Source organism: Callorhinus ursinus, unplaced genomic scaffold (genome assembly GCF_003265705.2).
Source record: "Callorhinus ursinus isolate GAN/ISIS: 27379988/994484 unplaced genomic scaffold, GSC_fseal_2.0 scaffold11, whole genome shotgun sequence".
Taxonomy (NCBI): Eukaryota; Metazoa; Chordata; class Mammalia; order Carnivora; family Otariidae; genus Callorhinus; species Callorhinus ursinus.
Window position 1 is genome coordinate 44,522,353 of NW_027397073.1, and position 27,049 is coordinate 44,549,401.

A 27,049-nucleotide genomic window follows, 5' to 3' on the forward strand; every position below is an offset into this window, starting at 1 on the left:
GAATAAATAAAAGCTAGTAATTTATGTATATTGATCTTATAGCCTCAGATTCTTAAATTTTCTAATTAATTATAATGTTTCAAAAAAGCAGTAGGATCTCTTGAATTTTATATCATCAGCAAAAACGCACAGTATTTATTTCTTCCTTTCAAGTGTTTCTGCTGCTGTTGTTGTTGTTGTTACTCATTTTGTTTCTTATTACATTCACTAGCTCCCCCAAGACAAAGTCAAACTGTAATGGTCGTAACAGGCTTTCCTGTCTAGATCTTGAGTTTAAAAGAAAGGGTTTTGTTGTTGCCACGAAGACAATTAGTGGAGGGTTTTTTGGAAATATTTTTATTCTATTCAAGTGCTTTCCTTATAGTCATCTTTTAGTTAGAGTTTAATTAGGAATGTCTCCTATATTGAATGCCTTTTAAGCATCTATTGATAAAATCATATCAATGTTCTTCCATTTGCTGAAGTTAACGATATGCTACCCAATTTCCTGATATTGGAATACTTTTACATTCCTGAATAAACTCTAATTGGTTTATTGATATGGTGTTTGATTGTATTCTAATTAGAATTTTTGCATCTATATTTATAAATAAAATACAGTTTTTCACCAAGGAGATTTTCATAAATTTCTGTGGAAGAATTATATTGTCTGACAGCAACCTGGAATATTACCACCATCAATCTTATATGAGTATTTGTAAGTATTTGTAAGTATTGGGGAAATACCGACATCAAAGTAGCAGATACAAATTCTCCAAAATGCCAGAATTTTCATGTGAAAGCTTGAATTTTATCATTGGTCAACAAATAGCATCGGTTGCTTGCCTTGACACAATGGGCATCTTTCATTCATTTTCTAGAAAAGGTCTGCTAGTGACCCAAGGATTAATAACCATAATGTGTCCGTCAGTCGTCCTCTCATGTAAAAATGGCGTTCCGTGAAAAAGTGGCTGGTGCATCTCGTAGCTGAGTCACACAGCTTTTCCTTGGGACAGGCTTCATTCTTCAGTATGCCGCAGAAGTGCTTTCGACACGCTCTGTGGCTAAGCCACCCAGAATACTAAAGACACATGTACTCAAGGGTCGAGATTTCATAAAACTAATGATTTAGACTGCTTCATCAAGGGCAAACTTCAGTGAACCGACAGTTTGTAGAACTGAGCGTGCAGCAGTGAGAAACAGTAGCTGCTTGGCCTGTTTTGGTGGTGTTGCCTTTATTATCGATAAGGTGCCAGCACTTTGACCTGCCGTTGCTTTTACACCGTTCATGTCAATGTCAACACAGGGAAAGAAGCAGGTAACATCTCAGTGTTATTTTGATTACAGTTTTGACTTTGGAGAGCTCCTGAAAGGGTCACAGGAACCCCCAGAGTCCTGTGGACCATACTCTAGAAACCATTGCTCTAGCCAGACTGAGCTCCATTTCTGGGTTTTTTTGAGAGAGCCAAACTCTTTCCCACCGCAGGGACTTTGCACATGCTGGTCCTGCCGACCCGAACGCGGATGCCGCCCTCAGCCTGGAGGGCTTTCCTTCTCATCCTGGAGCTTCCAGTTCAAATGTCTCTTTCACAGGGAAGCTATTCCTTGCCCACTGCTCAATTAGGTTTCGTGTTCTGTGCTTGCAGTAAACCTTAACATTTCTAGCATAGCTCTTATGACAGTTTTAATTTACTTTTACTCATGGGTTGATCCATCAACGTCCGCTCTCCCAAGAATGTAAGCTTCTTGATCCCATGCACCTTTTCAGCTTCGGTGTCCCCCTTCCCCTAGCACAACGCACTCAAGCAGTATTATTGATTAAATGCAGGAGGGCATGATCTGATTTGCCTAGGACTGGTCGGCTCAGGTGGTAGGCTTGAAGGGCTGAGCCCAAGGTCACGGGTTGGACCAACCTCACTCCAGCCTTCAGCTTTTACTTCCTGAGGCTGCACTTCAGATGAACTGGGATAAAGGGTGCGGGTGAATAAAGGCCACTCGGATCCTATTCATAGGAAAAGCATTCAAAGCTTCCTCCCGAATGATTTGTCGTGGATGTGTTGTCCTCTGCCAAGCCAGGAAGACAACTACAGCACTTCCCGATCATCTGAGACCTACTTAAACTTCCTGAGACCGTAAAATCTCTCTTATTTGTTCATTTACAGAAAATCCCCTGGTCCCCCAGCAAACACACACGCCTTGCGGAACCTTGAAAAGTCATCAGAAACTATCCAGCAGTTATGAGCCATAGTTTAAAAACCTCTGAACTAACAAAATTATCATTCTGTCCCAGATTTAAACTGAATTGTGGTGATTATAGCGTATACTCTGCAGTTCTGGTTGAGAGGGCAATTTAATTAGAAGCCTCTATCTTGAGGCTAACTCCACCCCAGACCCCCCCCCCAAAAAGAATTCTTTAGGATGAAATTTCTAATGCTGTCTCTCAGCCTAAAGGTATGTTTTCTTGTAGAAAGTTGAGTAAGATTCCATTTAGGCTATTTTTAAAACTCAAGAAAAAGGGCAAAAGGAGGGATCTCACTACTTAAGGAATCACTGATACTTTCTTGCTATTTTTTTTTCCCAAATGCAAACTGCTCCCTTTAGAACTTTCGAGTTGTCCTCTTTAGTGCCTTTGTCACGTTTGAAGAAATTCGGTTAAGCTGTAATGAAGTCGTTGACAAAGTGTGTATTGCTCCTATGAAGATTTATTTCTGTTCTTTAAAAGACACTTGCTTGGAAATGCTACAATGAGGAATTATGCTCAAAATCAAATCTATGAATAAATGTGTGCATGTGTGTGTATCTACAATAGGTGCATAACATCTTACCAATGAAAAGTCATTGGTTAACTACGGGGTGTTTGCTAAAAACGACCTTAGAAATCATTTGGCCTGGGTCTCGTTTTACAGGTAAGATAGCTGAGGCCCAAGGAGGTACAAAAATGTGTTAGTCGAGATGAAAAATAAACAAATAATCCTGAAACATGTGCCCCTTCACAGAGAACATTGACTAATAAAGCAGGAATAAAATCTATAGCCATTTACCATTCTAGAGGGAAAGGAGGGCCTCCAGCCCAGGAGGGTTATAATTCTGACCACTCCTGGCAGATCATGTGCTACAAGTGGGGGGTGGGGGACAAGGGCATCATTGTGGCAGCAAACAGATCCATGGGGAGGGGGACACTGTTTTGTCTTCTTTCAGTCAGGCACAGGAAAAGAGTTCTGCCAACAAGTTCCTGGGCCCAGAGAGAGGACCAAGGGGCTGCCTCCTTTATGGGTACCTGCATTCAGTCGTGGCTTCATCAAAAGTGGCCAAGAATTTGGGGCCTAGATCTCACCAATAACCCACCACTCTTTTCAAATTATATCACTAAAAAGCAGTCACATGCATAAAATTCAAACACAACATTCGAGCCTAAATTCAAATAAATGTTAAATTACGTAGTGTTTTTTTAAAAAAATAATTTGCTGCCCACAACTAATGTAGGGGACGGTCGGATGATCAAAGGTACAGTTCCCCGCAAAGGAGCATTTCCTTAGAAGGCCCAGGTTCCACAAAGGGAATTCTTCTGGAACCATGACCAATGCATTTGGACTGCTAGTGGTAGAGTTGGCCTATAGTGTAATGAAAGATGATATTATATGGGTTAAACCAGACAGAATTGCCAAAGTTTGATGGTTTTGACTCCCCCCAAAATTACAACTCCATCTGGTTCAGTCTCATCTTACAAATGCTCCCTGGTAGGGAGGCAGGGAATCTAGAAGCATGGTGTATCTCCTAACAGTTAAGCTGACTAGCATTAAGCTTTTGTGCGAGACACACCAAAAACATAAGATGCTCTCAAAGACTAGAATCAAATTAAGGAAAGTCAATAAAAAATCATAAGAAAAAATCAGAGGGCCATAGAACACAGTACGTTGGAGCTTCTCTCCAAGTTCCAGTTTCCAAGTATAAAGAATGATCCAGCACTAGAGCCCAAAGGAGAAGGGATCCTTAGCTCAGTCAGGGAAAGTTCAAGAGGGGTTGGGGCATGAGACAGGCCTTGAAATCTTCAAAAGACTCATAGAAAGAGGGAGAGGTAATTAAGGAAAGAGGAGGAAGCATCATGATGTACTCCTCTCCTTCCTTGCCCAGCCACAGCCCTCTGGCAAGCTTTCACACTGGCTTGTTCCCTTTAGAATATTCTTCCTCTTCGGCTACCCATGGCTAGCTCCTGTTTCTCATTAAATATTAAATGCTACTTCCTCAGAGAAGCCTTTCCTGACTACTCGATTCAAACAGCCTTCCTCTGTCTAACCCTTCTGTATCATTTTCTTTTCTTTTCTTTTCTTCATAGAACTTGCCCGTATATCAAATTACCTTGTTTATTTATTTCTTGGGGTTTTTTTGCTTGTTTTGGGGTTTGTTGCCGCTGTTGTTGTTTTGGTATGGCTCCTCCAAGCCCCATAGTCGGAGGTTAGCCGCATGAGAGCAGGGCTTTGCTGGAACAGTGCCTGGTCTGTTAGGATGCTCTCAACTGCAAGCTACAGAAAGCCCTAATCAAATTAGCTTAAGCAATAAAGGGTTTTTATGGGCTCATGTACCTGTAAAGTCCAGTGTCCCGTGTCATCGAGGAAAGATCTCATTTCTTCTCATCTCTACACTCTGCTTTCTGTAATACCAGCTTGCCATTCTGGAGGCAGAAGGAACCCAGCAGTTCCGGGCTTCACATTCATGCACACCTCATCCGGGAGACACAGCAGTTCGTCCTGGGAGTCCACAAGCCCAAACACAGTCTGACTGGCCTGGTTTGGGTCACTCCGCTTGTTCTCCCCAAAACAGTGATGGCAGCAGGAGTGGAGACGCGCTAGGTAGGGGGACTATGTGAAGAAGTGGAAACCAAGCAGGACATGCTGGATCCTATCAGGAAGGGGAAATGCAGAGTTGAAAGTACCGGTACATCACCCCCGAAATGTGCATGCATGAAGATGCCTGGAACTGAGAGGAGGCTTCTTATAGTTGTGGGAGGCGGGGAGTGTCATCAGGCACTAAGGCAGAGTGGTGAAAGTGGGGTGGTGATGTTGAAGATCTTAAAGGAGAGGAAGGTAATCATCATTCGATAGGCAACAAGAAGCCCCTGCAGATTTGGAGTAGGGGCATAATGGCATCAAGGAGTGTTGAGGAGGATCAGTGGACAGTGGTTTGCGGACGTAGTGAGACGAACGTGGGCATGGGGGGGGCGGTCGATGAAGAGATTGTCCAGGCCTTTCCCGAGAAAGGCCCGGGTCGGACTTTAAATATGAAAGAATGTCAGCGATAGAAAAGACGTTCAAAGCCAAGATGAGCCAGATTTGGTGACTGATTGCCTTCCCCACCAGACTGGCTCTGAGGATCAACGGCCGGCAAGGGTGCCTGGGGCTGGGTTTGGAGGAAGTGCAGTGAATGAGCTATCAGCAGGCAAGGATGCTGGGAAAGAGAGAGGGTTTATGGGGAGAAGACACTGAGGTGAGGCAAGTTGGGTCTCTGGAAGACATTCAAGTGAAAATATAAAGAATTAGAGTTTTAGAGATTGTAGTCCAGTGTTTTCCCCAAAATGCAGCCCATCTTTCTTGGCCTAAACTCTTACCTGTGCCTCCACCCTTCCTCTCACTTGTCCTGATGGTTCCTCTGCCTGGTCACCCTCTTCCTTCTTTTTACTTCCCTGGTCCCTAGTAGAGATTTTAGGTGGCTTGCAATCCATACTTTTATTGGACTGAGAAATGTTGGCCCTTACAAGTCCCTTTATTTTGCAAATTAAATATATACATATATATTTATATGTAAATATATATATACATATATATATATTCCAGAGACGCTAAGTGACTTCTCAAAGCCACACATCTAGAAAGAGAGAAAACCTGGACTAGAATCCATGCTTTTTTTGAAAAACTGCAGTTCATTAGCTCATGTTCAGTACAGAAGCGTGAGTCAAACCTTGGGAATGGGTTGCCTGAAATCCTGAATGTCTTGATTCCTTTCTGGAACCAATTTAATTCTTCTACAAAGAGGCCACAGAAAGTACACAAGGACCGTCAGATGCATATTTGGTTCCTTTTAACATGGATTAAAATGTGCTTTGGGGAATACATGATGGCCCTGTTAAAGAAGGATTTGGCTTTTTCGGTGTCTTTTAATAAGAGAAAGTGTGCTTACACACCAGCTCTGCATTAACAGTGATTATTTTAAAAAACATTACCAAAAATCAAACTAGCCAACAGGTTGGCGCTTCCAGCAGTTCTGGCCTGCCCACTGGTGCACACTTCATATTCGTGCACTTGGTCACGACAGCTCCGGGCAGGGGTGAAGGTCAGATTCTTCCTTGACTTTGACCTTTCTTCCTCTCCTCCCCGCCCCCCCGCCATCATCCTTCATTCTCTCCTTCCTCCACTCACAGTCCAAATGACAGAATCTGCTCATGAACAGCTTGGATTTTTGTGGGATCATGAAATCCCCGCCCCGCCCCCTCAGTTTTTAGCCATTCATTCAACAAGTATTTGGTGGAACAACTATAAAGTGCTGAATTCAGGGGTCAGGGCATCCTCAGTCCCTGACTTCACAGAGCTCAAGAAGTAATTGCCACCTGCCACTGGGTGGCTTGTAGCCACAATAACCCCACCATCAGTTTCTTCATCCCACAAAATCTTAGTGCCTACATTGTGCCAGATATTGTGCTAGGGTCTGAGCGTGAGGGCAAAACAGAACAAAAAACCTCACCAAACAAGAATCCACCAAAACCCCAGTCTCCCCTCTTGGTGGCAAAGGACATAAGGAAACAGGTAATCACGATCTTGTGGGGTGTGCTTTTGAGGACCACTTTATGACAAGGACGGTGTGCACCATATGCCACTGAGAGGTAGATGCATGATAGGTGGGATGATTTTGGCTACAAGTGACAGAAATGCAACTAAAAATGGCTTCAACAAGAAGCCACCCTTTCCTCACAGGACAGGAAGTCCAGAGGTGCACTCTGGAGCCGGTGAATTTGGTGGCTCATCAAGAGTGGATGTGTGCTTCCCTTCTCCACGCCACCATTTGCAGAGTTTGGCAGTGCTTTCCCTTACGATCCAGACAGTGCCAATGCCGGTGAGAAAGTGGCATTTCGTCCCAAGCTTCCATTTTACGAGTCCCCACCCACCCACAGCCATCTCCTCTGGTCCCACTGCCCGGGATTGGGTTCCATGCCCGGGACAGTGCCCCAGCAACACAAAACCCAGAGAGTTGGCTCCAGCCAGCCTCCCTCAGGTGCAAGGGTTTGAGAAGCCTGAACACAAGCAGTTTCTAAGATCAGTGGAAATGGGGAGCTATGGCTGCTCTTAGCCAACCTGCAGGCTCAACCACAAAACATCTGTGTCACCCCACCAAAATATTATTGGTGGGAAGTAATATTATGGAAATGTTTCATTTTTTCCTTTTTAATTTTCTATTTCCAAATTTCCAAAAGTGAGTATATAATCTCTTTATGATCAGAAGTCAAAAAACAAGCAATTCTTTGGGACAGTTGTTAGGAAAATACCCGACTAAGAAGAATGGAGTAGGAGCACACACACGTTGCATCTGATAGAGTTCCTGCCCCAAATGAGCTTAGCATCTCCATAGGACACACTAAACCATTTGTAAGCAAGTATAAGGCTCTGTACCGAATTTCAATGTGTGGGTTTGGGAGAGTTTCCCACACCAACAAGCAACACCAGCTGGGTGTCCTACAATTCAACTCAATTCTCACGCTACCTCCCTGGAGATCGTGTCAGATCCCGCAGGTTAAGGGATCCGTCCTTCAAGACCGCCCCTTCTTTCAGACACCAGTCGCAAGCCTAGGTGGTCACCTGTGCTTCTGACCCCTTGGCTCTAGATTGGAGGTTCCCATGACCTCCTGCTCAGGTCCAATCACTTTGCTAGAGTGGCTCACAGAACTCAGAGGAACATTTTACTTACTAGATCACCCCGGTTTATTATAAAAGGATACAACTCAGGAATAGCCAGACGGAAGAGATACACAGAGGTGCAGAGCTTCTTCGGGGTGTGCCACTGTCCCCAACACCTGCATGCCTTCACCTACTTGGAAGTTCTCCAAACCATGTCCTTTTGGGGTTTTTATGGGAGGCTTCAAAATGTGGGTCTGAATGACTAATCATTGACCACTGGCAACAGATTCAACTTCCAGCCTCTTTTCCCTTTCTTAAACTGGGGGAGGGGAGGGACTTGAAAGTTCCAACCTTCTAATCAGGTGGTTGGTTCTCCTGGCAACCAGCCCCCATCCTTAGGTGAGGTCCTAAAGTCATCTCATTAACATAACAAAAGACGACACCTTCGTTGTTCTCATCACAGGAAAGTCCAAGATTTTTAGGAGCTCTGTGCCAGAAACGGGGGCAAAGACCAAACACATTATTTCTTGTAAGTCACACTACCACAACAATGAAGGTATATATTCACAACATATCTAGACTAAGTTTTTTTTTCCCTACTACTGCGAATTAGATACCAGGACAGTATCAATTATGCTAATTATGCCGAATAGACGGTAGTAGGAGGACAGAGGACTAATAGAGCTTCCATCTTTAGGGAAGAAGAAATAGACAGACTTTTCAAGGAGGACTGTAAAATGCTCATCTTCCTATTCTTAAAGAAATACCAAGAAGGACAGCATCTGAACAAAAACTCAGTTCTTCTAATGTGTAACTTCCCAAATGTCCATAGAATACAACGCCTTCAATTCCTAAATCATAACAACCCGATTTGGAAAACAGTTGAGATGCGACACTAATTGGATTTGCGGCCCAGCAAGTCCTGTATAGGACTGTAAATAAAATGGGCTAACAGGTCAGTCTTGAAACACTTTCTTGCCTTCAGGTCCTTCCGCATTCGCATTTATCTCTGTCAAAGGATCTGAGTGTCTGAGGAAGATCAAGGCATTGTTTATTCTGATAACCTGTTTCCTTGAGTTCTTGACCTGTGGTTTTCTAAAGACGGAGTTAGAGGTGTTGGGGGGACCGTGAGCTCCAGTCCACTGGGTAGGCTTCTCTGACACCATAGAGGCACCAGATTTTATCAGAAAGGAGTTCTGCCAAAGTGTGCTGTTTCATCTCCCTGATCCATGCGTTTAACTTCTTCGGTGGTACAGATTTCCTCCAGGATCTGGAAGTTCGCTGGTCAGCTGCTTCACTTTCACGAACGTAGAAAGGACCCACATTAGTAACCGAGTTGGCTAACAGAAAGAAATCTGAATAGGATTTTTGCTTTTATGAAATGGTAACTGCATCTGCTTTAGGTCATTTCGGCTCACCAGTGGTTTCATAGGAACGCCCTACTTTCAGATAGTGGGGGAAACCTGGAAGCCTTCTTTTGACCCCGTGAGAATCTCTTACACTTGTATAACACTTGACGATTACCAAGGGCATTCCCACCTACTCTGCACAACCGCTTGCCAGAGAGTTGTCCCACTTACTGTACAAATGAGAAAGAGTAAGATTTAGAAAGATAAAATGACTTGGTCAAGATCACATGGCTTTGAGGGGCAGAGTCTGTTTTTTCTTAACCTCAGTCTTCTTACTCATCCGAGTTCCTCATTAACCCACTCTTCAGGCAGAGGAAGAACCAGTCAACAAAGAAGCACTAGGTATTTCTACTGTGTTGAGAAGGGTTAGATTTCAGAGGTTCACATGGACTTTCTTTCTTCCTTTTCTTTTTTTTTTTTTCTTTTTCTTTCCCCGTTTCTCCCTCCCTCCTTATCTATCTGTCTCTCATTGCTTAAAAAGTGCCTAGCTGCAGTGTTTGGAATAAAAAAACAAACATATTAAACTAAGTTCTCTCTTCCACCCACAGCCTCTATTGCCTTACCCATTTTAGGTTCAATTATAACCAACATATGGGAGACACGGACACCACATTCTAAATTCCAAAACCACCTTCTACCACATAGGAGACTGTGGCATAGTTTGAAAAATTAAATGCATTGAAATTATATTGTTGGTTACTTAAAATACCTCTCATCATTTAGAAAACATCATCCCCTTTGATTTCTCACAGTTTTAGCTCAATAAGTATCCAGTGGAACAGAATACTTACTTGCTGATCCTGATTTTTCCCATATCATATTTCAAAAGCTAAGTTGTTGGCGACCCTGCTTATTGAGAGACTCTCCTCCCCAAAGAAGGCCTGGGAGAGAAGTGTTTTAAGAAGCTTCAGCTATGATACACATCTTTGTATGGGCAGTTGGCAGAATACATTCCTCTCGGCTGACATCACTGGCTCTGTGGATTATTCCTTGACCCTGACTATAACAGTATTCAAGACATAACCTCTTTTTCCAGCAGTGTTTGAGAATGGACTCAGCCTGGAGAAATGACCTTGAAAGATTATCTTGGAATGGCCCATTTGTTGAAAACGCAGGGCCCACCACTCAAAGGTGTGAAGTGAGCAGAGAAAGACAAAGTGAGCCGTTCCTATCCCCTTCCCCTTCCTTCCTCCACCAGATCAAGGGTGGGCAGAGGCCACTTAGCCCACTAATGATATGCTTGTTCCCCGTGTTGGTGAAACACAAAGAACTGAATTTATATGTCAACTCTATTGGACTGGGTTATCTCATTCCCTGTGAAATAGCCTCCCCACCAGGCAATCTCTGTGCCATCACTGGGAGAATGGATAAGAAAACATGTGGAGTTCGAGGTTGCCCTAGAAGTAATAGGATTACATGTAACATAATATAATGGATGGGACTGAAGAAATAGTACAAAGTAAAAAAAAAAAAAAAAGGCCTATGAAACAGCTGTCCACATCTGGCAAGAATATGTACAACAAAGAAGAAGGGGGCTTGTGGGGGCTGGGGTGTGAGGGGCGGGATGTGGGTAAAGTAATCAATCTATTTTTTAAGATTTATTTATTTTAGAGAGAGAGAACACGCAAGTGGAGGGAGGAGCAGAGGGAGAGGGGGAGAGAGAATCTTGAGCAGACTACCTGCTGAGTGCGGAGCCCAACTGGGGGCTCCATCTCACCACCCTGAGATCATGACCTGAGCTGAAACCAAGAGTCAGCCACTCAACCAACTGAGCCACCCAGGCACCCCCTCAATCAATCTACTAATCATTTAATCAAGAGAGGACCAGGCACAGACCCAGGATGAAGAGCCATGAACTGAGGACCTTGGCACCAGCGGTCCAACTAGGAAAAGAGTGGGGGGAAGAAAAAAAAATTTTTTTAAAGAAATGATTGCTTTCTGGGCGCCTGGGTGGCTCAGATGGTTGAGCGTCTGCCTTCGGCTCAGGTCATGGTCCCAGGGTCCTGGGATCGAGTCCCACATCGGGCTCCTTGCTCAGCAGAGAGCCTGCTTCTCCATCTCCCTCTGCTGCTCCCCCTGCTTGTTCTCTCTGTCTCCCTCGCAAGTGAATAAATAAAATCTTAAAAAAAAAAAAAAGAAAGTATTGTTTTCCAAGACAATTAAAAGCACTCATGATCTCAATTCCTACTTCAATGGGCTAGTGCTGTAATACTTTCCTTAGAGTCCAGATCATATCTTTGGGATTTCCTTCTGTTTCCATCCAACAAAAAACCCTCCATTTTGAAATAAGTAAGTAAGTGTCCCTGTTCCAATCCCAGTGCAGGATACTGTATTGCAAACTTTTTCAGGGACCCGTACTTTATGGGGACAGGTACTGCGACCGGAGGAGGCCACCCAAAGCAGACATTCTCCAGACAATTTCCTGTTCCAGCTTTAAAACCCAAGTAGACTGCATTCTACTCGCTATAGATCTTCATTTGAACCTTAAAATGCTCAAGATTTATCTCTTAAATTATTTTACTCTTCTCTCTCCTCTTCCACCAATAGCCTTCTCCCCAAAACTCCCGAGTAAAACTGCCAGACTAGCAAAATGTACACATCATTGCTGTGGTTTCTAGGAGCCCCTGACATAAGCCACTTGGATCACAGAGGTGAGAAGGGTCGAAGGAGCTGTGACTTAACTCAGGTTTGACCCCTTGACCCAGCCATTTCATCTGGCCGAGGCTCTCAGTTTCTCCCCTGTAAAGTGGTGGGATTGGTTTGGCCTGGATGGCGTGGGTTGGGAAGTTGTGTACAAAGCTTCAGTAGTCTCTGAGATTTCCAGCAGTCCATCATATTTCGGGCCCAGGTGGGGAGAATATAATAATTTATGTCCCACCCTCACTGTTCTGTCCTGCTATTGGTCCTGTGGAATTCATTTGGCACACGGGATCAGATCCAGAGGTTCCCTTGTGAAAGTGCCGGGTTCATTTTTATACAGGAGCACGAATGAAGATCCCATGTAAGGTAAGTTTATCACTAAAAAAAAAGTAAATGAATCAGTGAGCAAATTGTCAGTGAAAGTTCTTAATTACCTTACAGTGGTGCCACACTTAAATGCTGGATAACTGCTAAGAGAAAAGGTGTCAGTACGTGTATTTAGGGCAACGAGATAAGTGTAGTCACCACATTGATGAGTTCAATGGTATGCTAATAGACACCCCAGTTTCCCTGGGTGGGAGCTGGACTAGCTAAAGATGGTTTTAAGATACTACTTGACATAACTCCTTTGGGATCATTCCAAACGTTCTACTGGCTTTCCAGGATCAGATCCCCAAAATTCCATTCTCACCTCTTCTCCTGCTACATCCTCGCAAACCCAGCCATACAGATCTCCTCCCCAGGTCCAAAACAGGCCTGCCCCTCCTAGGGCTCCAAGCAGTGCTCACTCTGAGCCTTCAGACTCAACTCCCCAGCCATCCCTTCTGTGCCCATCAAACTTCTGTGCTAAGGGTCATCTCAAAATCCACGCTGCCTCTCTGCACCCCTCCTTCTTTTGTGTGTTCAACATACATGGTTTAATCCATTCTTCCGCTTTGTAGCACGGCCCTGGATTCTTATGCTTGTCTTCCTCTAGAAGAGGAGCTCCTTCAAAGGAGGGATTGGGGTGATTTATAACATAGTCACTCCGGTGCCTTTGCACAGAGTAGAAAGTTTATTCATTCAACAAATATTTATTGAATGCATACTGTGTGCTGGGCACGAGTCTAGATGCTGAGAATATAGTAGAAAAAGTTTCTATTCTCATGGCATATATACTCTAGCCAGGGGATAGACAATAAATAAATTCATGTGTTGAATAATCATGTATCTGTGTATGTATATGTACCTATTTTTTGACTGTCAGGTGGTAAGTAATCAATACATGAATAAAGCAGGGTAAGTGAAAAGAATGTCACATTGAGTGGGAGTGGGGGGCTGCAGTGCTCTTTTAGAAAGGGCCTGAGGGAAAGTCTGTCTCTGAAGGTGACCTTTGAGCATAGGCTTGAATGAAGTGAGGGAGTGAGCCTTATAGATATCTGAGAGAAAAACAGCCCAGCAGGAACTGTGTGTGCAAAAGCCCTGAGGTAGGGACATGCTAACTCATTGTTGAATGAAAGTGTAAATTTATGTTATTAGTACATTTCATCAGCCATCTTGTCCTATGAAAGCGTGTGAGAGAGAGCAGCAGGCGTTGGTGGGGGGGGAGGTTGTGGCAGAGGGAGAGGGAGAGAATCTAAGAGCAGTCTCCATGCCCAGCAAAGAGCCCACGCTGGGCTTGACCTCACAACCCTGAGATCATGAACTGAGCTGAAACCAGGAGTCAGACGCTTAACCAACTGAGCCACCAGGCACCCCTAAAAGTGCCTTTTCTATCTTTGTTCAAAGCAAGGCAAAAATTCCTGCCTTCCTTGTAAGTGATATATTAAAGCCATGAATCTATAGCTCTACACCTCAAACAGCTTATACTTGGAAAATCCTGGACCAGGGTTTCTTGTGTATCCTTTATGTCTCAGTGGATACCTCCCTTTAGCAGTACAATAAAAAACTGGGTGAATTTCAATCTCCAGAATGAAACCAAAAAATGTGATTCTCTGTTATTCTTTTTATGCCCCTCTCAGGGAAAGCCTGGGTACCAAAAACTGTTAAATCCCTCTCTGAGAAGTGCTGAGAGACAAATAGAGATGACAGGGAGGAAATCCAGATGAGCAGTGACAGGCTGTTCATTTTATTTCACAGTCTGAGTGGTTTGGGCCGAAGAGTTTCTTCTGCAGCTCGGTGCTGTAACAACGTCTGTGGCTGTTAATTTCAAAAGGAAGTAGTAGAGTGTCACTTCTTGGAAAACAAGATAGGAACAAAAATATTTTAGTTTCAGGCTATTTTTCACACACTAAAAATATCAAGTTGAATAAGAAATTTCACATCCATTGATTTTTCATCATGAGTCAATCCTCCGTATGCTGAGTCCAAGGAACCAAAAATACGCTGGTTAGCTCGGGTACATGTTGCATTCCGATTGTGTGCAGGGCACTAGCCCAGGCATTGTGTTTAGTGCAAAGAAGTATTAGACAAGGCCTCCAATCTCAAGGTTTATAATCCCATTGGCAGGCCAACACAAGACTGCAAGATTATTAAACAGTGGACACCATGCAGTTATAAATGAAATGGATGAGGACTTCCGCTTCCAGCCGAGAAGGAGTAACAGGGGCCAGATTTTCCCTTCCACCTGAAACAACAACAAAAATCAGTGACGCTGGGTTTTAAGACTGTGGCTCTCAGACAACAAAAGACAGTGATCCCTGAGAGGTGAGAAAGTAACTCAGTGAGCCCTGTGATTGTCCCGGTCATCTGCCTGGAGAGAATCTCTAGACTACAGCGCCATGATGGTGACCTTGAAGACAGCAACAGAACCTACCCAAAATGAAGCACACAGAAAAAGAAAAATTGAGGGCGCCTGGGTGGCTCAGTTGGTTAAGCGACTGCCTTCGGCTCAGGTCATGATCCTGGAGTCCCAGGATCGAGTCCCGCATCGGGCTCCTTGCTCAACAGGGAGTCTGCTTCTCCCTCTGACCCTCCCCCCTCTCATGCTCTCTCTCTCTCTCTCTCTCTCTCTCTCTCTCTCTCTCCCCCATTCTTTCTCTCAAATAAATAAATGAATAAATAAGAAAGAGAAAAATTGATTTGAAAAATGCAGAGAGCATCCGTGAAATATGTGACAACTTCCAGCAGCCTGATCTACCTGTAATCAAGGTACCCAAAGAAGAGACAGAGCCAGAGGATACAAAAATATTTGGACAAACAATGGCCAAAAACTTTCCAAACTCGATGAATGCCATGAACCCACAGATCCAACTAGATCAATGAACCCCAAACACAAGAAACATGAACAAAGCTACATCAAGACATATCCTAATCAAGTTACTCATAATCAATTATAAAATCTTAAAAGCAGAGAAATTACAGAAGAACAAAGGTAAAGATGACACAGATTTCTTGTCATGGAGTCCAGAAATCGACCCAAGTATGTATGTACAACTGATAGCTGACAAAAATACAAATGCAATTCAGTGGGAGAAAGTCTTTTCAACAAATGGGGCTACAAAACTGTGTATTCATATGGAAGGGAAAAAAAAAGAACTTTGACCATATCTCACACTGTATACAAAAAGTAACTCAAAATGGACTATCCACCTAAACTGGAAACCCAAAACTATAAAACTTACAGAAGACAACAGGAGAAAATCATTGTGACCTTGGATCAGACAAAGATTTCTTCAATACAACACCAAAACCACACAGTTCATACAAGAACAAACTGATAAACTGAACTTGAAAAAAATTTAAGTTCCAATCTTCAAAATAATAGTTGAGATTTTTAAAACTACTGTAAGATCATATTTGTTAAGCATATATCTGATAAGGGAGCTGTATTCAGAATGTATAAAGAGCTCTCAAAACTCAGTATTAGGGGAAAAAAACAAACCCCATAAAGTGGACAAAAGATCTGAACAAATACTTCACCAAACAAGATACTTAGATGACAAGTAAGCTCATGAAAAGATACTCAGTGTCCTTCATCATTAGGGAAATGCAAATTAAAACCATAATCAGATACTACTATACACCTATTATAATGATTAGAATTTAAAAGGTTGATCACACCAAGTGTTGGCAAGGGTGTGGAGAAACTGAAACTCATACAATGCTGGTAGAAATGTAAAATGGTACAGCCGCTTTGGAAAATGGTTTGGCAATTTCTTAAAAAGTTAAGCATATACTTACCAATGATCTAGCCATTCCATCCCTAGAGGACTACCAAAAAGAAAATAAAGCATACATCCATACAAAGACTTGCATATGAATGTTCATAGCAGCTTTACTGATTATAACTGAAAATAACCCAAATGGCCATCAGTAGGTGAATGGATGAACATATTTTGTTATTTCTGTACAATGGAATACTACTCAGGAAAAAAATAAATAAATAAACAACTGATGGAACAAATGGATGAATTTCAAAATGATTAAGCTGAGTGAAAGAAGCCAGACCCAAAAAGGTACATACTGTATGATTCCATTTATATAAATTTCTAGAAGATGCCAATCAATGTACAGCGACAGAAAACAGATCAGTGATTGCCTGCATTAGGGGTTGGGAGATGAGTGTGAAGAGATTACAGAAGGTGGGAGGAAACTTTCTGAGGTGATGGATATATGTTCATTATCTTTACTGTGGCGATGGTTTCACAAGCATGTACATATGGAAAAACTTACTGAATTGTACACTCTAAATATGTACAGTTTATTGTATATCAATCATACCTCAACAAAGATTTTTTTTTTTCTAAATCAAGTGAATGATCCGGATGATGGCCTTTAGAAAGGGTCAGAAAGGGAGAAAAACGCTAAAGACCACAGTGAATGGGGAAGGTCTTGGGAGAGGAACCTTACAGTGTAGGTGAGATTTGTATGGGCAGGAGGAGTGAAGGAGTTCCAGAAGGGGAGCACAGCACAAGCAAAGATGGAGGAAAGGAATTAATGAGTATTTTTTGTTGTCTCTTTAAGGGACTCCAGTGAGGATATAATGTATGTGCCCACATAGAAGATGAAGTCTGAATCTACATTTCGTGGCGATTTATAGCCCATCTAAATATGATTGTTCTTTCTTCTGTTTCGGTTATCTATTGCTGTGTAACAAACCACCCCCAAAATCCCTTAACACATCTGTTTGTTATTACTCATGATTCTGTGTGCTGAGTGGATGATTTCTTCTGCCCTGTGTGGTGTGAGCTTTGGGAAGGCTGGAGGGTCCTTTGGGCTGGAACATCCAAGATGGTTCGTTCACCTGGCGGGGAGTTCAAGTCGGGCTGGCTACGGGGCGCCTGGGTGGCTCAGTTGGTTGAGCGGCTGCCTTCGGCTCGGGTCATGATCCCGGAGTCCCGGGATCGGGTCCCGCATCGGGGTCCCGGCTCAGCGGGGAGCCTGCTTCTCCCTCTGACCTTCTCCCCTCTCATGCTGTTTCTCTCTCTCTCTCTCTCTCAAATAAATAAATAAAAATAAAAATCTTTAAAAAAAAAAAAGTAGGGCTGGCTACTGTAGCACCTTCATATGGCGTAGGCTTGCCACAGCATGGCAGCTGAGTTCCAAGAAGGGGCGTCTCAAAAACAGGAGAGTCAAGAAAGGCAGGTAGAAGCAGCAAGGCTTCTTATGATCTAGTTTCAGAAGTCATGTGGTTCTTTTGGTCAAAGCAGGTCTCAGGCCCAGGCCAGACTCAAGGAGAGGGTAAACAGATCCCACCTCTCATGGGAAGATTGCTAAGGGACTCCTCATCATCTGTGATCTACTACGCCGTCCTGTTCCTGACACAACGTGCATTTATATTTACCTCTACATAGGGTTACAAAGTAAATATGGACAGGTACCCCATATGTCTTACATTTTACCTCATTCTCTTGGCTTCCCCCCCCCGAATTTTTAAATGAAACTTTTTTTAAAAAATTGAAATTCAAGTTAGTTAACATACAGTGTAGTCTTGGTTTCAGGAGTAGAGTTTAGTGATTCATCACTTACATATAACCCCCAGTGCTCATCCCAACAAGTGCCCTCCTTAATGCCCATCACCCTCAATGAAACACTTTTGAATGTGTTAAATGCTCAATAGATAAAATACTCACCATGTGAGTGTAGGGCAGATATCCCCATTTTGCAGATCATAGACCGAAATCAGCATGTTGATACACTTTATATATTTTAAGGAGGAAATTTAGCTCACTTTTGGCAATTTCATTTTAGAAGTTTATCGTTGGAGCCTTTGGAACTAAAAGAATTATCCCAAATGAAATATAGTTGGTTTTATGTTTGTAGAAGTCACATTTTGAAGGCTTCTTCTAGAATGTGAAGGCTGGAGAGGGGGGTGGGAGGATGAGTGAACTGGGTGATGGACATTAAGGGAGGCACGTGATGTAATGAGCGCTGGGTGTTACATAAGACTGATGATCACTGACCTCTACCTCTGAAACTAGTAACACATTATATGTTAATTAATTGAGTTTAAATAAAAATTTAAAGAAAGAAAAAAAAATTTGAAAGCCATAGTTTCAGCCATTTAGAGAACAGAAAATCCCATCAATTATTAGATTGGCAGACACGTTAACCCTGAGTGTTGAAGTTGATCCGAACAACCCCAAAAGCAAGGCTTCCATACCATTCTGAGAAACAGTCTTAATGGGGGGGAAATCAGGTAATAATTTTAAAAGTAAATCGTACCCAGAATTTTAAAGAGCAAAGTACTTTACAGCAAGGCATCCCTGTTCCTTCAACTGTTAGGAGATACCACTTGTAGGGTCGGTGGTTCATCACCTGATAATATGGCCCCATTAACCTCCTGAGGGCCGAACTTGGTGCTTAAGCAAGAAGCCTTTTGCCTTAATACAGCTGGCTTAATTTGCCCAGCCTGACAGTGTACTGTACCATACAGGCAGGAGCTGAATTCTTTTTCAAATCTCAGCCCATTAGAGAGAATTAGGCCATGATGTGCTAGTTTGAGACACTTGAGATGTTTACTCTTTTCATTAAATTTTTTCTTCTTAAATATTTAATGCTTAGGGATTTTTATTTAAATGCATCATACAAAAAGGCAATGGCTGATGTGGCAGGACTTCTTCATTGCATTATATGAAGTCTTGGTACTACTTTAAAAATTTATCTTGTGAATCCAGAGAGGTCTCGTGGACAGGGCACAAGAGTTAAAACCCCAATTTTGACATCATCTTCTACAGCCTTGGGCAAGTCACTCATCTCTTGTCTGTGTTTCAATATCTATAACACAAGCATCGTAGTTTACTGAGCCCCACCAGAACACAACGAAGTATAACTAATTAGTATTTACAATCTGGTTTGATGAAAGGCATTAAATGTTGTTGTTGTTGTATTGCTATGTAAATGATTGTTAACTTTGACATCAGAAGCAATTGGTATGTGACAGCAAATCTTTCTGATGAAATCCGATCTTGCAAGAGGCACACAACACACTTCTTGCCAGTAGATTTCCTCCTTCAAAATAATTAAATATACTGTGTTCAGTATAAAGCTGATGAGGCATTACTGTGCACAATAAGACATAGGACGTGATTAATTATACATTCCGATGTTTGGGGACTGACACATAAAATACAATAAAGGGTAATGAAGGGGCAGTGGGCCAGGGAACAGCACAGAGGATTGGGAATAGTACCTGAAACCCTTCCTGAGTGTAGACTGGTGTCATTGCCCAGGCTTCTTCCAGGAATGCCATGGGGATCAGAAGGGTCATTTTGGTGCCTCTCTTCAGCTTCATTCTGTCACAACTTTATCATTTTGCACTGAGGGCTGACAATTGGGCCATGTCCAACTGGATTATAACAAATGCAGCTCTGAGTGAATGGGGCATAATCTGAAGAACTAAAAACCACAGGTCACAAAATCCTACCTAGTTGCCAATAAGCCCATGGTTAGAACGATTTACTCAGCAATCTCTACTCTCACTTAGAAATGGAAAACTAGTGAGGTGAATAAGATGAGAAATCAAACAGACAGGGTGACTTTGAATCACTTTTAAGGAAGCTGATGGTAAGACATTCAAAGCAAGTGGGTAAATTTTTTGGTTGTTTACAAGGGTAGTGATGAATGGGATTGAAAATTAAATTGAACAATTGGGAAACTTTAAGAAATTGAAAATTTCAAAGTGTATTTGCAACTAACATGACTGTCCACTATGGGAAATTACCAATCAGGGAAAATATGGCACTTCCTAGCCTTAAAAGAAAAGAGGCATAAACACAATGGCCAATATGTGCGAAATGACTGAAATCTGGGGGGACATTGTGGAAAGAAGGACCTAGGCATAAGTGAAAGTATAGTTACAGCTTGGAAGAGACAGAAAAGAGGAAGGAAGATAATTTTAAACACGCCAGCATTTCTTTATTCATTCCCGCAACAGATATTGCTGGTACACTTCATACAATAGGTCATCCCTGCTTCAACTAGCTTAGCCTAAAGGAGAAACGGATGTGGGAAAAAATAACTCTACAGAGCATGCTATAATAGAGGTGTGAAGCTCATTAAAGAAAGTGGCTAGGTCTTCCCAGATAGGGACAAGAATCTTTCCCAGTTAATATTATATCTGATCTGGGTCTTGAGAGATAAATTTAGAAAGTTACTAGATTAAGAAAAAAAAATAGGCATTTCAAGGAAAAGGAATAGCACACGTGAAAGCACTGTATTTTTGAGCTATTACTACGATGAGCACTGTGAATAAGCCTCCCCAAAATATAGTGATTAAAAACAGAACCACTTATTATGTTTTCCTGAGTCTACAAATGAGGGAAGCCGTTCTGCTGATATGAGTGTGGCTTGGCTGATCTTGGCCGGGCTGGCTCACAGTTCTGAGGTCAGCTGATGTGTCAGCGGAGGGCTGGATGGCAGAGTTGGTCTTGGCTGGGATGACTCAGCACTGCTCAGCTTGGTCTCTCATTATACACCAGGCTAGGTCAGACTTGCTCTGATGGCAGAGACAGAGATCCAAGAGGCAGCCGGAATACATAAGGCAGCTCTATAGGCTGAGGCTCAGAACTGTCACACACGTATTTCAGATACATCCCACTGGCTGGCACAAGTCCCGAGGCCAGCCCAGAGTCAAAGAGTGGAGGAATAGACTCCATCTCTTGATGAAAAGAACTACAAAAGCACACTGTAGACAAAGAGGGGTAAAACACTGCTGTCATCAGTCTAACACCATTATACCAAGATGTAAAAGAAGGTAGTATATTCTGGAAAAAAGCCAGGATTTAGGTATGGCTTGAGCAAAAAGTTCAAGTAGAGAAGGAGATGAACAGAAGATAAAGCTGTAAGCTGGAGCTGGATCATGAAAGGACTTCATTTAGAAGTAACACACATTTAGAAGTTTGGATTTTTAAAGTCAGTTGGAAAGTTATTATGCAATCATAGCAATTACATCTGTATTTTAGAAAAAGTATAATGTACAATATATCCTGGAGGAGAGAAAGGAGGTAGAAAAACCAGTTAAGAAGCTACTATGGTAATTTAGTTGAGAATTGACTAGAGTTTGTACAAGAGAAGGATGAACAGAGAAGGAAAAGGGGTGTCAAGTTTGGAGACATTGGGACAGAATTGACAGATTGAATGTGTGGAAGTAACTACTTTTTATCTCTCCTCATTTCCCATGATAATAAACCCCCCAATTTTTGTAAGTGTATATTGATTCAGAATAAAGACCACACTCCCCGGCTTCCCCTGCAGCTGTGAGTACCTCCTGGCCATGAGATGTCAACAGGTGCATCCTGTAGCATCTCACAGGACCTTCGCTAAAAGCCCGTTGAGGCATGCCCTTGGCTTACCTCTTTTTCCTTCCTCAATCCAGTTGCCTGGAATGCACATATCCATTTTGGGGCCCGGAGGATAAGCACTGTACACTGGGGATGGCAGAGGAGTGAGCAGAAAGGCCTTTGGGCTCCTAAAGAGTTCATAGAATGAAGCCACCATAGCTGCTCTGGCAGCCTGCCAACATCCTGATTTTTTAAATGGAAGAGAAATAAATTGCTATCACATTTAGGCCTCTGTTATTTAGGGTCTCTGTTATTCACAGCTGAACCTCATCTGAACTGATACAAATGTGGAAAGGAGAATTTAAGATTTGTTTGGATCATGAAGTTATTAGACCGGGAGGAAGAGCAAATCTCCAAGAGAAGTTCAAGAGCTGATACATTTATAATGCCTAGGGGGGAAAAAAAACAGATAAAGATTTTTACCTCTGGGGGAGGAATTGTAGGAGAGCCTAGGGGAGAATACTAAAAGACTTACACTAAAACATTTTGGTGTCTTTCAAATGTATTTTGGACCATTTGCTTGTTTTACCTAAGCATAAATAGTATTTATTTATGCTTCACAAACACAAAAGTATTTATTTATACTTCACAAACACTTCCCAAAAGCAAGAGAGAATCCTTCTAGCTCATTCTATGAGGCCAGTATTATTCGGATACCCAAACGAGACAAAGACATCATAAGAAAACTACACCAATATTTCTAATAAATATAAATGCAAAAATCCTCAACAAAACGCTGGCAAACCAAATTCAGCAACATATAAAACTATGATTAAGTGGGATTTATTCCCATGAAATATGCTGGATTTAACATAAGAAAATCAATTGTGTAATATACCACATTAATAGAATAAAAGACAAAATTTGCATGATCACTTCAATCAGCACAGAAAAATCATTTGACAAAATTCAACACTGTTCCATGATGAAAACACTAAAAAACTTCTTCAACCTGATAAAAGGCATCCATGAAAAACCCACACTTAACATCATATTTAATGGTGAAACACTGGATGCTTTCTCACTAAAATCACTGACAAAACAAGAATGTGTGTCCTCACCATTTTGATTCAATATTATACTGGAAGTTCTAGCAAGGGCAGTTGGAACAAGAAAATAAGATAAAAGCATCCAGACCAATCAGTTAGCTTTGCCAAATGGCATCAAATGACATGATTTTTTACATAGAAAATACTAAGTAACCCACCAAACACTATACAAATAAATAAGTTCTGCAAAGTTGCAAGACACAAGATCAGTTTACAAAAGTCAGTTGCATGCACCAACAATGAATGATCTGAAAATGAAATTAAGAAAAACATTCCATTTACAATAGCCTCAGAAAGAATAAAATACTTAGGGGGCACCTGATTGGCTCATGCAACTATTGATCTTGGCGTCATGAGTTTGAGCCCCATGCTGGGGGTAGAGTTTACTTTTAAAAAGTAAGTTTTTTTAAAACTTTAAACTTTACTTTTTAAAAGTAAAGTTTTCTTTAAAAAAGAAAAAATAAAACATGGGGAATAAACTTAAGAAAGGAAGTTTAAGACTTGTACACTCAAACAATTCTGCACAAGAAAATAGGAAAATTTTTTCCCGTGTTAAAACACCTCATGTTTATAGATTGGAAAACATAATTCTGTTAAGACTGAGATTTTCCCCCAGTTGATCTGCAGATGCAGTGCAATCTATCAAAATCACAGCCGCTTGTGTTGCAGAAATTCACAAGTTCATCCTGAAATTCATGTGAAACTGCAAAGAACCCAGAATAGTGAAAACAATCTTGGGGAGGAAAAAAAAAAGAATAAAGTTGGAAGACACACTTCCATTTCAAAACTTAAAACAAGTCTCCAGTATTCAAGACAGTGTGTTACTGGCAAAGGATAAGATAAAGATCAATGGAATAGAATTGAGGGTTCATAAATAAGCCTTTACAGTTATGGTCAAATGAATTTCAATGAGTTTGTCAAGACCATCCAACAGGAAAAGAATAGTCTTTTCCACAAATGATGCTGGGACAACTAGATATCCACATGCAAAGAATGTGACAAGATTAAATAAAAGGGGCACCTGAGTGGCTCAGTAGGCTAAGCGGTTAAACGTCTGCCTTCAGCTCAGGTCACAATCCCAGGGTCCTGGGATTGAGCCCTACATCAGCTCCCTGCTCAGTGGGGAGCCTGCTTCTCCCTCTCTGTCTGTCCCTCTCCTCCTCCTCTCTTTCTCTCAAATAAATAAATAAATAAATAAATAAATAATCTTTTTAAAAAATTAAATAAGGGGCACTGGGTGACTCAGTTGGTTAAACGTCTGCCTTTGGCTCAGGTCATGATCCTAGGGTCCTGGGATGGAGCCCCACATAGGGCTCCCTGCTCAGCCGGGAGCCTTCTCTCTCTGCCCCTCCCCCGCCCAGTTCATGCTGTCTCTCTCTCTTTCTCTATCTGTCTGAAATAAATAAAACCTAGGAAAAAAATTAAACAAAAGTTATCCTAACTCATATGATTTACAAAATTATACACATACCATATACAAAATTACCACATATACAAGTTAACTCTGACACCAAAATGTTAAAACTAAAACAGTTAAACTCTGAGAAGAAAACATAAAAGTAAATCTTTGTGTCTTGAATTTGGAAGTAGTTTCTTGATATGACACCAAAACCCAAGAGACAAAAGCAAAGATAGATAAATTGGGCTTGATCAAAACGAAAAACTTTTTTGCTTCGAAAGACAGCATCAAGAAAGTGAAAAGACAATGCACAAAATAGGAAAAAAAATATTTATAAATCATAAGCTGATAAGGGACTTGTATTCAGAATATATGAAGAACTCTTACAGCTCAATAATAAAAAGACAAACTAATCAAAAAATGGGCAAAGAATTTTAATAGACATTTCTTCAAAGAGGATATATAAATGGCCAATAAGCATGTGGAAAGATGTGCAACACCATTAGTCATTAGGGAAATGCAAATGAGAAATACAAGGAGATACTACCTCACACCTAAAAAAAAAAAACCCACAGACAATAGCAAGTGTTGATGAGGCTGTGAAGGAATTGGAAGCTTCAGACACTGCTGGTAGGAATGTTAAATAATGCAGCTGCTTTGGAAACAGTTTGTCAGTTCCTCAAAAAGTTAAACATAGAATTAATGTATGACCTTGCAATCCCACTCCTAAGTTTATACCCCCCCAAAACTAAAAACAAATACTCACACAAAAACTTGTACACAAATGCTCATGCCAATATTATTCATAGTACCTAAACACAATGGAAACGATGCAAATGTCCATCAGCTAATGAATGGATAAACAAAATGTGGTCTCTCCATGCAATGGAATATTATTCCACCATGAGAACAAATGAAGTCCTGATACATGCTATAATATGGATGAACCTCATAAACATTATGTTACATGAAAGAAGCCAGGCACAAAAGGCCAAATATCAGGTGATTTCATTTATATAAATTTTCAGGATAGGCAAATCCACAGACAGAAAGCAGATTCTTGGGTGCCAGGAGCTGGGGGGAGGAGAGAATGGGGAGTGACTACTAATGGTGTCTTGGAATCAGCCATTTCTCCAGTGAGTCCTAGTTTCTTGCACTTGAGAGTATTTAGAAGCCAAGATTTCAGTGCTAGGTGTGCTCATTGCTACTGGGATGGTGTCGCTCCCAGACCCTCTCAATAGAAAGAGATAGGGAACATACATTATACACATATGTTTGCATCTATATTTATTTTAGTATCTACTTATAAGGAAAAATTTGAGGTCATACCGATACCTCCAATTCCAATCCTCCGTTAGAAGGTAGTTCTCTCCCTTCCCATATTTGTTAACACCTTTTCTGACAGTGAGAATTAGCTCCCACTGTCCTTAATATATTTACTTATGTGATCAATCCCCTGTATGCAGTCAGTGCCCTAGCACCACTACTGCGCATCCCTGTGTGGATGCCCTCCTTTTGGTTTCTAGCACCACAAGGCAGTCCACCCTTGCTTGGGCTCTGACGACCTATGCTGGTCACCGCTTTTCAGGGCTGCCCTCCTGCCCTCACCCCAGGCTCTGACTTCATCCTGGGTTTCCTTTGTCTGGGAGTGCCCTCCTCAACCTGCTTGGGCCCCAACAGCTTGCACCAGTCTGCCTACGTCACTCAGCCGGGGCTCTGCTTCCCCTGATAGGCAGCCCTCCCAGGCATAAATCCTCCTTAGCCCTGGGGCTCCGATGCTATGCTCCAGGCCACCATAGCTGTCCCCAGGAAAGCTCAGCTGCCACTGTACTCGGCCCTAATGGCTTTACAACCAAATTTTTCAAGAAGGGAAGTGAATGAGAAAGAGGAAAACAAAGAGCCAGCCACTTGAGATTTTAAGAGGTATTTCATCAGCAATCCCACCAACATCTTGCTCTACTTGAACTAGTTTGTGAGTTGCCTCCTGAGAATGAGGATGACAGGGGTGGAGCTTGAGGCTGGAAGCAAGAAGAATGTTTAAAATAACCATTATGGGGGTGCCTGGGTGGCTCAGTTAAGTGTTGGACTCTCGGATTTGGCTCAGGTCATGATCTCAGGGTCCTGAGATCGAGCCTTGTGTCAGGTGTCAGGCTCAGCGCTCAGCGCAGTCTGCTTGAGATTCACTCTCTCCCTCTGCCCCTCCCCCTGCTCATGCTCTCTAAATAAATAAAATAAGATAAAATAAAATAAAATAAAATAAAATCTTAAAAAAAACATTATGGGGGAAACGGGAATAGTAAAAACAATAGTAATGGCTACTTGTCGTTCATTAAATCATTATTATGTGCTGGGCAGTTTGATTTGATTTAATACTCACAACAACCTTCTGAATTAGATATTAATTATTACCTCCATTTTGCAGAAGAAGAACCTGATGTTTAAGAAAGTAAAACAACTCTGTCAAGGTCACTCAACTCTTACAGGCAAAGTGGAATCCAAATTTAGATCTGAATTCAAAGCATGAGCTGTTTAATTGACAGACCATGAACCCTTCCAGGATCGGGAGGACACACTGGCAGGACTGAAATACTCCCCTCATAACACTTGTACCACCGTCCATCCACATCACATTGTGCTTTTTCCATTTCTCTGTCATACAAATAGCACTATCATAACACACTGTGTTTCTAACATTAAAAGCCTAAGTTGTTAAATATAAACTTTAGGATTTTTATTAAAGATTTTATTTATTTGAGAGAGAGAATGAAAGAGAGACAGAGCGGGGACGGGGGTAGCAGAGGGAAAGGTAGAAGCATGCTCTCCACTGAGCATGGAGCCCAACGTGGGGCTGAACGAGGGGCTTGATCCCAGGACCCTGAGACCATGACCTGAGCTGAAATCAAGAGTCAGATGCTTAACCGACTGAGCCACC

The 27,049-nt window shown here is 41.9% G+C and overlaps 1 protein-coding gene across 1 annotated transcript in view; it reads left to right on the forward strand.

Moving 5' to 3' along the window:
• Positions 1-27,049, forward strand: part of KCTD1 (potassium channel tetramerization domain containing 1) — a 175,681-nt gene that overhangs the window by 22,692 nt on the left and 125,940 nt on the right. The window lies entirely within an intron of this gene.